General features: G+C 37.3%; 1 pseudogene; it reads left to right on the forward strand.

The window, feature by feature from the left end:
* Nucleotides 1–9425: 9425 nt before the first annotated feature.
* Nucleotides 9426–12884, forward strand: LOC118810791 (annotated as a pseudogene).
* Nucleotides 12885–15717: the final 2833 nt, after the last annotated feature.

The following is a 15717-nucleotide window of genomic DNA, read 5'->3' on the forward strand; positions in this document are numbered from 1 at the left end:
CATTTCTTCGCCTCATGTCTTACAGTTTGCAAGCCTTAGATATAACTGTGCTAAAGCTACATACCTGCATAGTGACAATTTACAACATGCCCCTGTGTTACATCCTCCCAGAGTCTGAAGAAGGAATAGTACTGGAAATCAGGACATTATGCAGATGATCATGTAGTTCCAGTTTAAGATTAAACGTGTAAATAAAGAATATCCACGCTGTTTGACAAGTTTGAATAGCTTAATAGTTTTGTGAATAATCTAAATGCCTAAATTATTAACAAACATCTTTAAAACTTTAAGAAAATTTAGATATTTAAAAAGTTGTCTTATATATAAAATAATACAATAAAAGAGTCTTTTAACTTAACCATCCAGCAAATCCCACCTCCTCATCAAAGAACATGGTTTAAAATGTACAAAATGTATTTTAAAGTAAAGGTTAACATTCTTATATATTCATAATAATGTGTTCATTCAGAGTAAAACTTTAAAAATGTATTGTTTCACAACATTTGTATAAAATTTAAAGGACTATGCTGGGGACACTGAAGGCACATTACATTGATATTGACCCATAATTATGAATTTTCTCCATATTATTCTTTTAAGTTGACCCTTTTATAAAATCTGACTGTGCGTACAGAAACTATTTTGTAGAAAGTATAATCAGACATTGTTGTACATGGAGGAGGTGAAAATAAAGAGAATATATTAGGTGAGGTGAGATTTAAGGAATCAAATCATTAAGTGAATCAAACTTCCCATCACAATCGACAAGCTATAAAAACTGCTCAGCGTTTTCTCTGTTCATCTCCATCTTGTCTTTTACATTCTTTTGGGGAGAATTTCCTGTAAGACACAGCAGGATTAAGACTCTGATTTGATTCCAGCTTTTTTACAGTAAATACAGTCTAAATCTCCTTTACACAGAGCTGCTGTGTTAATCTCTCTACATCATCTTTCTTATTTGTCTATTTCTTATTTACAATGGGAGACGACAGTTGACAGCTTTCTGTGTGCAATAGTTATCAAACCACAAGATGAACTTAAACTCTCATTAAAGTTTCATTCACTAAATCAGGGTCCGATTTGTGTTTGAGGTCTTGGGGGTCCCTTTGTGGAGTGTCTGATTATGAGGTGGTCTATAACAAAATATATAACAAATTAACCATAAATGTAAAATTTGTAACACAAAACAAGCAACATAGCAAACCGGTTACCAAATAAACTTTTCCATAAATATATTGATGAACACTCTTTTCACAACATAAAGGGTTTTACAGAACCCTCCTGAACCAATGTGTGAAAATCCACCATCCTAAATATTGAACTGCCTTTGTTTACATTACTGAAAGACACTGAATAAATCAAACCAAGCTCTTAAAGGGGAAATTTGTAAAAAAAAAAATTCGACATATCTCGTAAAACAAAGTCATTTAGAGTGGTTTGATATGAAATATTTAATTGTAGACCAAATTACAAACTTTTGTTTTTTTTTATAATTATAGCAACAAGAAGCAGGGACTGTGACATCTACAACACAGAAATAGCCATTTTATGTCTGTGCAAACTACAGAAATCTACTTCACACTTCAAAACTGTTTCTTTTTTGGTGTACAATATTGATAATGGACAAATAAAAGTAGATTTAGAAAAAAAAGTTTTCTTTGGGTAAACTGCTGTCCTATCTTAAAACCCCTGCATGTATCTCTTTGCAATGGAAGTTTAAAATCTAACATAATACAATGTCTTGGCTATCACAGTGTATTCTTAATGATTTCTTGTAATAACGTTCTGTGAAGGAACTTTTAGAGGCATTAAATGCTTCAGATGTTTGGTTCCTATCACCACCACTGTGAAAATCGCTGAATTGGAAAGTTTCTCTAGAACAGATCAAACCACTCTGAATGACTTTGTTTACATCTTAACCTTTAAACAGTGCAGAAAAAAAAATTGTAATTACCATTGAAAGGTATTTAATAACTTAAATGATTCAACAATTGTCCCTCATTCATCAAAGTTGCATACTGTTAATTCCGATGGTTAAATGAGCAACAACACAAACATCACCAACACTTTTTTATTTGTGACTTAATATGTGTTCAGGGAAGTCCAGTACAAGAGCGGATGTACTTATTTTACATGCGTGTTGATTTAAACAAATGCTGCAGACTTTCTGTGTTCCATTTAAGACACTGTGCTTTTGTTTTATACTACTGATCCTGAAAAAACAGCATAGACCGATAGGACTTCCATGGTTTATGCTGGTTTATGCTGCTCTAGTGCTGGTCTGATGGTCTGGTCGGGTCTTACTTCTGTTTATTTCACATTTTATTCTTTCCAATTGTAGTGATTTTAACACTATAAAGTTTGGTCAGTAGGGGGAGCTGTGCACTCACTGCTCGACCTCAAACTCCACCTATGAACACAGCCATTAGCTCACGAGCGGCTGAAGGCTGTCATTTTATTGGCTCCCTACTGCAACATCTGCATTCATTTGATATGGGGGGGGGAGTACTGTACTTAAGTACATTGTTTGAGTATCTGTTGAAAATTGCAAGTAATACGTTTGTGAATGTGTGATGAATCTGGTGAAAGGCAGACAGCACCACTGCTGCTAACACAGTGTGTTAACACGTACAGGAACCAGTGGGGACATTACACCAGTTCCTGTGTGAATCCACTGCTGATGAATACTAATAGTTAGCTATTAAAAATAAATGTTTTAATCAGGCAACAGTGCAACAATGTGTTGACATTAAAAAGAAAATGTACTTTTGAATACTTAAGTATTTTTAAAAGCTAGTACTCCAGTACTTTAACTGAAGTAAAAATATGACAACTTTCACTTGTACTGGAGTGATATTCCAACACCCAAATTCCAGCTTTACGGCAAGAGGGGTCTGCCAACACCAAACACCTGTTGGCTGATTGACCACATTTGGGGTAAGAATAAAATTGTCTACCTATGTTTTTCAGTTAAAATATGCCCTTAGACCTCTGTGAATTGCTTGTGTGCTTTCAGCTGTGTGTGTGTTGTAGGCTTCCCTTCCTTTGTTTTATGGGCAATTGTGACAATGCTGTGAACCCCTAGATGTACCTTCTGGGAGGCCTGGTCGGTCTCTCTCTCTCTCTCTCTCTCTCTCTCTCTCTCTCTCTCTCTCTCTCTCTCACACACACACACACACGCTCTCTCTCTCTCTCTCCCCCACCCTCTCCCTCTCTCCCTCTCTCCCACCCTCTCTCCCACCCTCCCTCCCTCCCTCCCTCTCTCCCACCCTCCCTCCCTCCCTCCCTCTCTCCCACCCTCCCTCTCTCTCTCCCCCCCTCCCTCTCTCTCTCTCTCTCTCTCTCTCTCTCTCTCTCTCTCTCTCTCTCTCTCTCCCACCCTTCCAGGTGTACCTGATTTTGCCATCAGTCATGTAGAGGGCCTCTGGCTGGTGTAACTGGGGAGGAGCCCAAGTCTTAAAAGGAGGCCTTCAAGATGGCTGAAGGGAGAGAGGACACCTACCACAGGTAATGTCTTTTAACTTGTTTGTGGTTTGAAATCTCTTGTGTTAAGAGTGTGCTTTTGTTTTAGGTATTTTACCAGTACTCCCTTTAACTTAATTTACAAGAGCTTGTCTCTCGTGTTACAGGAGTGCTTCAGTTTTGTTGTTTTACGTGCACGCTTTTCACTTTTTACTGCTTTTGATCTACACTCTTTGTCAGTCACTTGTCAGTGAAAACAAACATTAAGTCCAAAGGATTCATTTTTTAATTAATCAGCGTTTCAAATATCATTTTATGTTATAATTAGCCTTTGGTATTTCTTTATAGATAAAAAAAAGTATAGTGTGTGTGTGTGTGTGTGTGTGTGTGTGTGTGTGTGTGTGTGTGTGATGGGTTTGCTTTGTTTACTAGGCAATTGTGCCAATGCTGTCCACCCCAGACATGCCTCCTGGTAGAGGAGAAATGAAATGACCATATACCTGTAGACTGACCAGAGCAGATGTTGTCCTGTTACAGCGGACGTCTGCTGCAAAGCGGTGTACGAGTAGTTATTGCTCTGGTCGTGATCTGGATGCTCCAGCATTCAGTTAAGTATTCATGGCTATACATGTCATTATAAACACATGCTCAGTATTTTTGCATTTTGCTGCTCTGTCTTGTAGTGTGTTTACTTAATATTGCTAAATAAACACTGTGGTTTTATTAAACACGTGTAGTTTGTTTTCTTTGTCGAGCCGTTGCTTTGGGGAATGCTGCTTGGTTCCACCATATGCTGACTGGCCACTTGGTTAAGTACACCTACCTTGTATCTACACTCCTTGTCTGTTTTTGTCAAGTATGTTTATCATATACTGAAGGTGAACTTTGTACTTGTACAATTACAGCCTGTAATCCATCTGTTTCTCTGAATGATTTGTTAGCCCCCTTTCACTCTGTTCTTCAACGGTCAAAGGATGCTGCTCACAGGACACTGTTCCCTTGACAGGGCTGTAGTGTTAGATAGATCGAACTATGCACTGTAATAAGTTAAAAGCTAACATATGTTAGGTATGTAGTTGTAATTATTTACAGTAAATATAGCTTTTGGTTTTTAAAAATGGAAAAAAACCCACCAAGGTAAAAAAGCATGAGACTAAATGTGTAGTTTTGCAGTTTTTCCTGAGTTGCATTGACAAGTGAAATTAAGTAGATGCTGTAGAGAGAAGGTAGTTGTGCACGTTTTAATGCGCAGCATGTGAGCTGGAGTGAGGTAAAAGTTTGTTTTGAATGGTTGTTGTGAGTAAAGTATAGGTGAGGTTAAGGTGAACAATCAATCTCCAAATCACAAAGACAAGGCTTGAAGTTTGAGTATAAGTTAAGGTTATAAGGTAAGGTAGGTGCAGGTGCTGTGGGTGTATAAATATAAATGCTATCTTACTAAAGAACATCACCAAAGAAATTAACTCAGTGCCCTGACACTGCAGCTTCATTGTCTTAGTCTGTCAAATATACAATAAAAATGTAGTTTGTTTTTCATTTACCATGAAACTGCAACTGCACCAATTCATCTACATAATGCTAACTGGTGAGGAAGAGCAGAGATCTGAATCTCACACAAATGTCAAATATTGAACTAACTCTGCTGCAGTCTGGCAGACTAAGATAAAAATATTGATAGTTTACACATGTAACACATTATACACCCACCATTCAAAATCAGCTGAAGACATCACAACTGAGGAAGTTAAACCTCACTGCTGTGTACAGTCCTTTACTCCCTTTACGTTTCTGAACTGTTAATGTCAGCTCACAAAAATATTTCCAGTTAATGTTAGGGAAAATGTTTTATAACTAGACAGTCTGTAAAAAATGAAAAAACAGTTTACTTACCAGTTTGCTGCTGTATACCGACGTGTTATGTAAATACAGAGAAAGCGTCTGATTCAGGTGTCTTTTAGGAAAACGCTGCAGATCTTCTGCCAGTAAAGTTAAAATATTTACTAAAAATTCTGTGGTTATAGGCTGAATAAAAGACCACAAACTGCTGCTGAGAAGGGGGATTCTTCAAAAATCTCTACTGGCAGCAGGACCCCCTCCCTGTTTCCCAAAATGAAAAACTCTTCAAATGTGATGATTCATGTGACACATTTCTCATTCAGAACAGTGACTTTATAGCAAAATGTGCAGAGTTTGCGTGTGTGAGGTTTATTGTAATCCAGCTGCTAATCATCTCTGTTTTATACTGTACCTGTAATTACTGTCTTTTTTACTATAACTAACAAATTAGTCACATTTTTGGTATCCAAATTACATAATGCCGTTACATGTATTTCGTTACAACCCAACCCTTCCCATCAGGCAAGATCTAGAACAGTCACTTACAACTACATGAGGCTCAGTTACTGCAACAACACCGTCACTCACTGTGGATGGTGTACTATACAAAAGTGTTCAGACTGTATCAGTGGAGGGACGATTCCACAGTTTATGCACTAGAGAAGGAATGATGTACATTAAATGTAATGAATCTTGAACATAGGCACCTGTGTCCAGGGGTTTGGTTCTGATGAGCTTCCTCCTGGGATTCCATCAGTTGCAGGCTGGCCACTGTTCTGTCCCTCAGCCTTCATCCTGTTTATTCTACAGAGCAGAAATCAACTGTAAGCCATGTCTAGTTAGGCTGCAGTTAAGGACCTTAAATATGCAAAAGGTCCAACCACTTTGTACTAAATCATGTGAAGAAAAAGCAACATGTGTGAAATTGGAAAAAAAATGACCTATGCTTTTGCTAAATTATTAATTATTAAATTAACAGTTTTTTCACTGAAGTGTACCAAACAATAAAATGCATCATTTAAAAAAATTTACTTAAGTGAATTTTCTTTAATTTTTTATTTTGTATTTTTCATTAAATCATGATGTGAATTCAATTCATTCTGTGAGGAAATAATTAACTTAGACTTCTAGAACTACACCCTCAAAATCTCTCTCCCCTCCCTGTTTGATCTCTCCATCTGCGTATAAGGCCCTTTTACATGTATATTTTAAGTTATACATTTGGTCTGTCTCCTATTTAAATAACTATTATAGTCATCTTTGGTTCTGTTTGGGTCCACTATGCTGTAGGAAAACAACTTTACACCATGTTATCACTGACTTCATTTCCAGACAGACCCTAAAACAGCTTTCCTCAGTTATCAGTGAAGTGACTGTTGAAGATGGAATGTATCATCTTAGATGGACTGAGGGCAAAATTAAAGGCAAACTATAAAGCCGGCACTCAAGGAAATAAGAGGAACTAGCTTAATGGAAAGTCTGTGTGAGTTGTGCAAAAAGATGTCAAGGGGCGGGGAGTTATTTGAGTGGGTGGTTCTTGACTCTCTCATAGATGCACAGCAGAGCTGTTCCTCAAGGCTTGCATACACTCACTCAGCTGCATACATCTGGACTATTTGGGAAAAAAAGTAAGGAACCACATATGCAAGAAAGAATCAGCAGGAGAGCCACATTTGCAGCAAGTCACCACACATGCAAACATTAATCTGCACATTTAACTTCCCACAACATCCATATAATGCAGTGATACATTAAAACCCTACTGTGGTGATCGATGTATTCTTTTATGTTACTGTTTGTACATTTATAGGTTTTATAGCAGTGAGTGGTAAAAGCAAACAAAGTGAAGCTAAATTTTGTGCTCCCTGCCTCTGTTTTAGTTTCATTTAGTTTCACTTTGATTGTTTTTGTTAGCTGCATATCTGTGTGATGGACGGAAGTGGCAGTTTCCGCCCTTAACGGTAAACTTCACTCCCCTTCACAATGTAGAAAACACTACAGTGCATGTATTCCACCTTAAATAAATGAAACAGTAAAGCTTTCACTATAGCCTCTGGTAAAACTGTGATGATTTAACCCTGTACAATTATTCTATGCACGTTCTAAGCACTAGGAAGCTGTAAAAAATAAAATTCTAGAATAATGAACAGAGCTGTAATATGTAACTGTAAAACGCTGGGTTATAATAAAATTAATATGATACCCTTTGGTGAATACCAGCAAATTCACAGCTTGATCCAGCTAATGAAGGGCTTGATAATTACCAAATAATCTGGATCAGATGTGATGGAGGAGAAAATAGTCACTGCTACTTCACCTGCCACAATAAGAGGCAGATACCAACCACAAATAGGTGGGTTTCATCACTCTATCGGCACTAAGCTCACCTATACTAAGCTTAACTGTTGGGCACTTCCTGATATATCTGGCTCTCAACATCCAAAGGGATTACCTTGCTCACGGCTCAAAACTACAGAGCACTGCTCCTTATGATTAGATTCGTACCCCTCCTGCCTGGTCAGCCCAGATTGCACAAGTGTGATTTCAAGGGACTCAATTAGTGAGTCAAGGTGTGTTATTGGCAATTTAGAGAAAGCTCTAAAGTTAAAAAGTTGGGTTTGTGTGAAAAGTGGGTGATATTCAAATAAACACAGAAAGTAATGAAAGTAGTAGTAGTGTAGTCTGTGTGACCTGTATTAAATTGAAAACAAAAATACAAAAACACATCTAATATTTTAACTTATGAACTTCAATGTTTTTGCTAAATATATGCTCATTCCAAATATGACTGCAACATGTTCTGAAACTGTTGAGACAAGATCATGACATTCTTCAGTTGTGCAAGTGTTCAGCTGCACAACCGTATGGACCTTCATCTGCTATCATGCTAGTCTAGCTTCCACAATCTCTGATCACGCAGCCTTGCTGCGGTAGCGTGCAGAATGTTTCTTGGCATTGTCAGGTTGAAATAAGCATATATGTCCCTGAAAAAGATGGCAGGTAAAGGGTGGCATATGTTACAGTGTATATATCTTTCAGAATTAATTGTGCTTTCACAGATGTGCAAGTTACCCATGCCATGGACACTAATACACACCCATACCACCCACGACAGACCCTGGCTTTTGAACTTTACTCTGGTAACAATCTGGACGGTGAAATGAGAGTAAAATAACTTAAATTCTTTGCAAAAACTTGTAGAGAAACATTGTTCTCACAGTTGCCAAGGTGGTGAGCTTGAGCCATTCTTGTTCATATTGGGTCAGGCCTTTTTTGGATACTCCTTTTATACCTCATGGATTACATGATTACATTATCTCTTCAAAAATGTTTTCTAAACAATTAGCAATGCTCCAAGTCTTCAATTGCATCTGTTCCAGCTTTTTGGAACATGTTGCAGGCATCAAGTTCGGAATAAGTGTATATTTACAAAATACGAAGTTGATTAAAAAAACACAGTACATGTCTTTGTGCTGCTTTCGTTTCAATACAGATCAAAGTGGATTTTTAAATCCATTCTTCGTGTTTTTATTTGCATTCCACACACTGTCCCAACTTTTTTTTAACTTTTGAATTTGTATACAGTTATACTCCAGCAGGCTGAGGACCAAGTTTGGCCTGCTTGCCACTCAGTTACACAACTACATTTCATATTGTAATGACATTTTTATCATGAATGTGGAAAATGTGAAATTCTGTCGTTTTAAAGTACAGAATATCACCTTTTTCACACACACACCAAAAACATCTTATTACATTACAGCACAAAAATACTTTACTGACCTGGTTCCTATTTCCCAACAGCATCTTAGCTTTACGATCACCTTAACTGTGTTCAGTGTGATGCTCGCTCTACGATTTAAGAATCATCTTTTTTGATAAGATAATTTTGGGAAATTCAGCCTGTTTTGGTAGGGCAGTGACTTTGGGTGAGCTTGAAGTCACAGAGTATTGTTGGCACATCTGTTTTTTTTTTTATATTTACCTGCCCTGTCCCAACATGTTTTGGAGGGCAGTGTACTTGTTGCAATACCTTGTGATGGTCAAGTATCCTTGTTTTGTTAATCAACTCCACTGATTTCACTCTCCAGAGTGTGATTTGTCCATCATTAAAAGACCTGAGCTGTATGAAGATGACTGTGTCTTTGGTCAGTGCACTGCTCCTGATGACTGTTTCTTTCTCTATAAGGAAGGTAAGTGACATATACTTACACAGTGACTAAAGCACATCTCTATAATATAATGGTGCTCCTTTAAGAAAAATGATAAAAGTTACAGCAGCCTGCTACATTATTAGTTTGCTAATTCATAAGGACTAGACCATTCTCACACTTCCACATTCGCTAATGTGGAAGCTTAAATTGTAGTGTTAAAAAGCCACCAGTGTGTTGTTAACAATGTCTGAGACTACTGCCTGGATAAATGCTGCAATCTTAGATGCACCAGTAATTCAACCAAACAGTCTTACCTGATTTTCCACTCAATAAAGTTTAAAAATGTTGAACTTGGGCTCCCGAGTGGTGCAACCGTCTAAGCGTTAGCCCCATCATCAGGAGATCGCGAGTTCGATCCCTGGTCCCTGGTGATGCTACAGCCATCCGTAGCCGGGAGTCCAAGAGAGCACAATTGGCCTCGCTCTCTTTGGGTGGGTAGGATGGCCCCTCCTTCTCCCCCCATCACCCAACGCGATGCTAGTCAGCGCAGGCGTCTGTTAGATCTGGCGGTTGGCGCTTTCCTCCGAGCGCGTTCGGCTGTCCAATGACGTTGCGTGAGCGGCAGTTCGAAAAGAAGCGGTGGCTGGTTTCACAGGTCTCGGAGGAAGCCTGTGTTAGCCTTCACCCTCCTAGCGTTGATAGCATCGTGTGATTGGGGGAGTCCTAACTAGTGGGTGGAATTGGAGACGATTACATTGGGGAGAAAATCGGGTAAAAAAAAAATAAATGTTCAACTTTAGCTGAAAAGTTCCACTCCTCATGTGTTACTTTTAACAAGGTAACCAATCAAAACAGAGGGCGGGTAAAACTGAACCGGAGAACCAACAGGGGCTGCACAATAGGACAGATTTACTCACATTTGTATTAAAAATGCTCAGCGCTTATTTTAGAATGGAGTTTGTATTTTCATAATCTGCAGTAACCGAATTGTTTAAATGAACACCATATTTTGACTGACTGTTTTGCAGGCACATTGCTCAAACACACGCAGATTGAGATAAAAAGTAGGAAAATCTGTGCAGAGCTATAGGCCAGTTCTGAGTCCCAAAACAGTCAATAATGTTTTTATAATAATGTTTGATCAATCGTTATATCTGCCTCTCCATGTGCGTTCCACTGCTAAATCTTATTGATTGTGGGTGTGACACAATCAGTTATCGCACCACGTAAATCTGATTGGTTCAGCTCATTTGCCTAAAGTTTGTCCAGAAGGAGAAAGCAGTGGTTTAATGTGTCAATTGGATGTATATATTATCGTCTCTAGCCTGGTTATAGGACTGTATCACAGCTTCTGCTTGATGTAAATTAGCAACAAAAAAGGGCAAATTATATTGCATGACGTCACGTCACATATAATCTGCTTAAAATTTCAGCACCCTCAACTTAAAAAACCTTCCTGTGTGCCTAAATGCTGTTTAAAACGCAGTATTTCCAACAGGATACAGCACAGACGTCCGTCACAACACACTGCGTTTACTGAGCAGTGGTAAACAGAGTCTTACAAAGTTCAAATGTTTTCAATTTTCGCGCGTCAAACTATACATATAAAAACTACACATATAATGTTATAAGCCTATTGTTTTATAAAAATAAAACACTGACTGGTCTTATTATGAACACAGGTGAGTTTAAAATGTACAATAGATTTCTCATATTTTCTCTTCTTTATTTCATAGTTTTTAAAAAAATTCATGAAAAACTGGTCTAATTATTTTAAGAGAGAAACTGAACCTTCGTTTTTTTATAAGCCACAATGACTAAAATCAGAGAAGTCCATTTAAGAAATACAATACTGTGCAAAAGTCAGAAACCACTCTTTCATTAGTTTAATTTCCAGTCAAAATGGCCTTTCATTATGAACAGTTACTGAACAGTTAATCATTTAATTCATCATTTTTTTGAATCAGAAAAAATCTGAAACCATACAACAGAAAACTTTACCTTTATTACAGCCTCCAGACTTGGTTTCAGTTTTTCAAAGAACATTTTCCACACCTACAAAGTTCAGTCTCAGAAGTTGGTTGCATTTTCTGTTTCTCACAATCCAAACAATCCCAATATCACATTTAGACTCATCAGTCATAAAACTTTATCTCAGATATCCAGTTTTGGTGTTCTAGTACAAATTTCTTCACAGCTGCACATCCTGTCAGACTCATAGTGTTGAGTTGTCTTCTCACAGTAGAAAGATGGACAGAAACACATCTGAAGCAAATTGGAGCTTAATTTTCTCCTCTCTCTCAAAGACAAAAGCTTTAAGCACTGTTCATCTGATGGTGACAGTTTTGGTGGCTACCAGGTCTTGCCAATTTTTTCTATATGTTTTAATCATGTTTTGGAAACTACAGTTTTTTTTAATTTATTTTCCTTTGACTTTCCCAGTTTTACCCAAGATGATTATCTTGTATATAATGTCCTCAGAAATACTTCCTGAATAATGAATACATTGAATGTCCATTTTGACTGGAAATTAAATCAATGAAAGGTGGTCTCTGACTTTTTTTGCACTGCTTCATGTTAATTTAGTCTAAGGTGGGCTTATTCAAGGCTTCTCCCCTAACCGACTAAACGTTTGCAATTGTTTGTCTGACCATTTTCCTACAGAGCAGTGGTCATGTTTGGCCCCTGGACAGGGCTGATAACTCTGTGGATGACCCTTATGAAGGCTGCAGGGACGCCATGAATGAATTAGTGATCTCAAAATACATTGAAGATGAAAAAAAGAACACTCCTGGTTTTGCAGCTGCCTGGAAAACTGCACTTAATAAATGCGCCAAACATGGACTCAGCATAAACCAGTCTGCTGCTATATACATGTATACAGTGGAACCTCTGTGCAGGGAAGATTGCTCATATATGGAATTTAACAATGCTACTCGTAACGGATCAGCAGCCTATCAGTCAGGTGACTTTCAGTTTTACACACTGCATTTCTTTCTGACTGATGCTATTCAACAACTCAGATGTTCTCAATAAAACAATTCGATTTGGGTCTTTCACTTCCAGCTCTTTCAACCAGCGTTTAACTGACTTTGGTAACAAGTCCTGTTTTCAAATTAAAACATGTTTTGGAGCTGCAATAGAAAATTTCTCAGCATACAAAATTGAGAAGGAGGTTTAATTCCTCCATATGAGACCTTTCTCGTGACTGACGTTAAAAAAAGAGACAAAGTGAAAGATCTGTGGTGTAAGGTGGTCTATGAACTCAAAAGTGCTGGTAAGAAGAATAATTTTCAGTGCATAAAAGTTAAGAGTGGATCATCAGCAGTAGTGCCATCTTTATTTGTTCTGCTGTTTACTGTTCTGTTGGTTACTTAAGAAACATCAGTAAACAGCTCATGCAGATGTAGCACACAGCCCTCAGAGAGAAAAGTTTACAGTATATAAATCTCCTGTTCATACAGAGGTTCTGATTATTTATTACTATTTGATTTTAAGGAAGACTCTGTTTATAAGGACTATAAGGAAGCTCTGTTTTTATCAAACGTTTTCACCAAAACTGATTTCTGAACCTCTTCATTAATTATCATGTGGAAAATTCTTTTTCCAAAAGTTTACTCAGTCAACTCACGATACACACAGATTTCAAATCTGCTAAATGCTTTTTGCATAACAGGTAACACAAGTTTCATTATAAAGCAGTTAACCACATGCTGTCATCCAGTAAGTCTTATCATTAAATATACAAAATTCAAGTCAGCACAAATTAGCGTCAGACCACTACAGTACAGAACTGACATCGGGGTGGTTAACACAGGTAGTGCTGCGTTACTAAAACAGGATTTTGTACCGAGAGTATTAGATATTATTAAATTCATTTAATAATTAAAATGTTCAAAAACTCTGAAGCCATTTGAATGAACACTTTTGTCAAACCATGCATTTCTGTGATGTTTGTTTATTAGGCTAAATGCTACCTGGTCACCAGCATCACACAGTTGGCATCTTTGCCCATCAGACTCTTTGGAGATGAGCACGGCTGTCAAGTTTGAGGTGACAATCAGTTTTAACTCCAGGTGCCATCCAGTCAGTTTCTTACTATTTAGATTGCTAGCTAGCTAAAACAGCCAGCTAGCCAACTGGAATTGGAGTTGACTAAATTGGGGAAAAATCAAAAAATCAAAAAAAAAAAAATTGCAACAAAGGCTGCTGATACAGTGTTATCTGCCATATAATTATATTTGCAGTGTTCACATACGTGGCATAAAGTTAAAACTGCATAAAATGGCTGGCTCAAAGCCAGTTAATCCATTTTACAATGTGTAGAGGGGTCATTACAAAGGTCTTAACTTTTATATGCTGATACTTGCAGATATCTTGCTTAAATTAGTGTGGTAGCTTACTGCATTGCTTTTTTTCTCTCTTTTTTTTCTTTTTATAGTGTGTGAAGCCATTTAAAATATCACAGAATGACATATTGCCCATAGGGGGCCCATTGTTAACTGGAAAACTAACAGGTTGGCACATCATCCACTGAACTCGCACAATATCATCTAGAGCTGTAGTTCTCTCTTTTATTTACCATAATCTCAATGTTCAGGACCAACATTGTTCATGCAAAGATTGTAAATGACATTCTTAATAGCACTGATAATGTTTCTTTAACTGTTTGAAAGAAAAGAACATTAAGAATGTGATGCTTTCTTGAACAACTAACACTGCCAGACTCTTAGGGAACTGTTGATTCAAATTCATATTATTTACCAATTTAAAGTTTCAGTATTTTATGTGTGGTTTGTTTAAGCATTCTAACATTTAAGACTGTGCTGTTGAGTTTAAGAAATTAAACTTCAACATGTAATGGATTTTTCCAATGTTTTTCCCATTTTTAAGCTTTCAAAAGCAGGTAGAGCTGCTGTAAACAGTATTAAATCCACTGAAGGATCCGCTTTATTTGACTCTACACAAGATCCTGTGTAAATGAAGACACGTGTGTTAGTGCCAGTGGTGGACGAAGTACACAAACCATGTACTTGAGTTAAAGTACAGATACCCAAGGTAAAATTTTACTCCAGTAAAAGTAGAAGTCCTCCCCTTAGACCTCCACTTGAGTAAAAGTACAAAAGTATTTGCCTTCAAATGTACTTAAGTATCGAAAGTAAAAGTACTAAGAGGTTAATTTTGGCTCTAATGTCCTGTTATCATTTTTGTAACAAGACTTTTGCTTCATTAACTCGTTTAAGGTGAAAATACTCCAGTGTCACTCTTGAAAACTCTTGTGATCTTTTAATAGAATGTCATTAATTATTCTGACGCTGATGTCTATTTAAAATATCAAAAGCACAAAACACTGAAGGCAAACAATTTCCATTAGGTAGAACCAAGTGGTTACAAGTTTAAGTTTAATAAAAACCTGCTTTAAAAAAGTGAGAGTTTTGCAAAAGTGTTTGTATAAATTCAGAAAAAAGAAACATACCAGTCACAACTGCATATGTGTATGTATTTCTATATTGTGGTCTATTTACACAAAGTTGGTTAGAGTCAGGAGTTTCTTCCATCATTTATGTTGGAATAGACACTCCCAAACTGCACTGATGTTGAACCGTATACTTGAACTGGGTCGGTATGTCCAACCAAGGTCAAAACAAGCTCAAAACAAAGTGTGCACTGTACCCTGATTGGTGTTCTTGCTTCACGCTTCTTTTGTTTTGACATGTTATGTTTTTATGCACACATAAGCCAAAAGGAACGACAGATTTCGCATAATGTAGTGGAGTAAAAAGTAAGATATTTGACTTGTAAAAAGTCACCCAAAATGGAAATACTTCAGCCAAGAAGGTAAGCTAACTGGCAAACAAGGAGGGCAGCATTCAAAGGTGCCAGAGAACATTAAAGAAGGAGAGACACAAGCGTCTGTGTACCTTCTGTTCATTTGATTTTCATTTTAAAAACAAGTATTATAAAACGGCAAATGGGTCGATTCTCGTTTCTGGTTCTGTTATTGTCAGTGGAAAAATCAAGAAATAGCTTCATTTTACAATTTCACTAGTCATAGAACCAGAAACTAGTCATAAAACCAGAAAATAACAAACAGCAATGGAATAAAGAGTCGAATTCTAATGATCCAAATTTAGAATTTCCCATAATAAGCGGAAATAAATGTGTAGAGCAATGTATGGAAGCTCTGAAACCACAGAAATCAGGCCTGTGGTTCTGGTGCGTTTGGTCGGCTATATTACTTTTTGTATAAGCGTTTGTATATTTG

The sequence above is a fragment of the Colossoma macropomum genome, unplaced genomic scaffold, assembly GCF_904425465.1.
Source record: "Colossoma macropomum unplaced genomic scaffold, Colossoma_macropomum, whole genome shotgun sequence".
Lineage (NCBI taxonomy): Eukaryota > Metazoa > Chordata > Actinopteri > Characiformes > Serrasalmidae > Colossoma > Colossoma macropomum.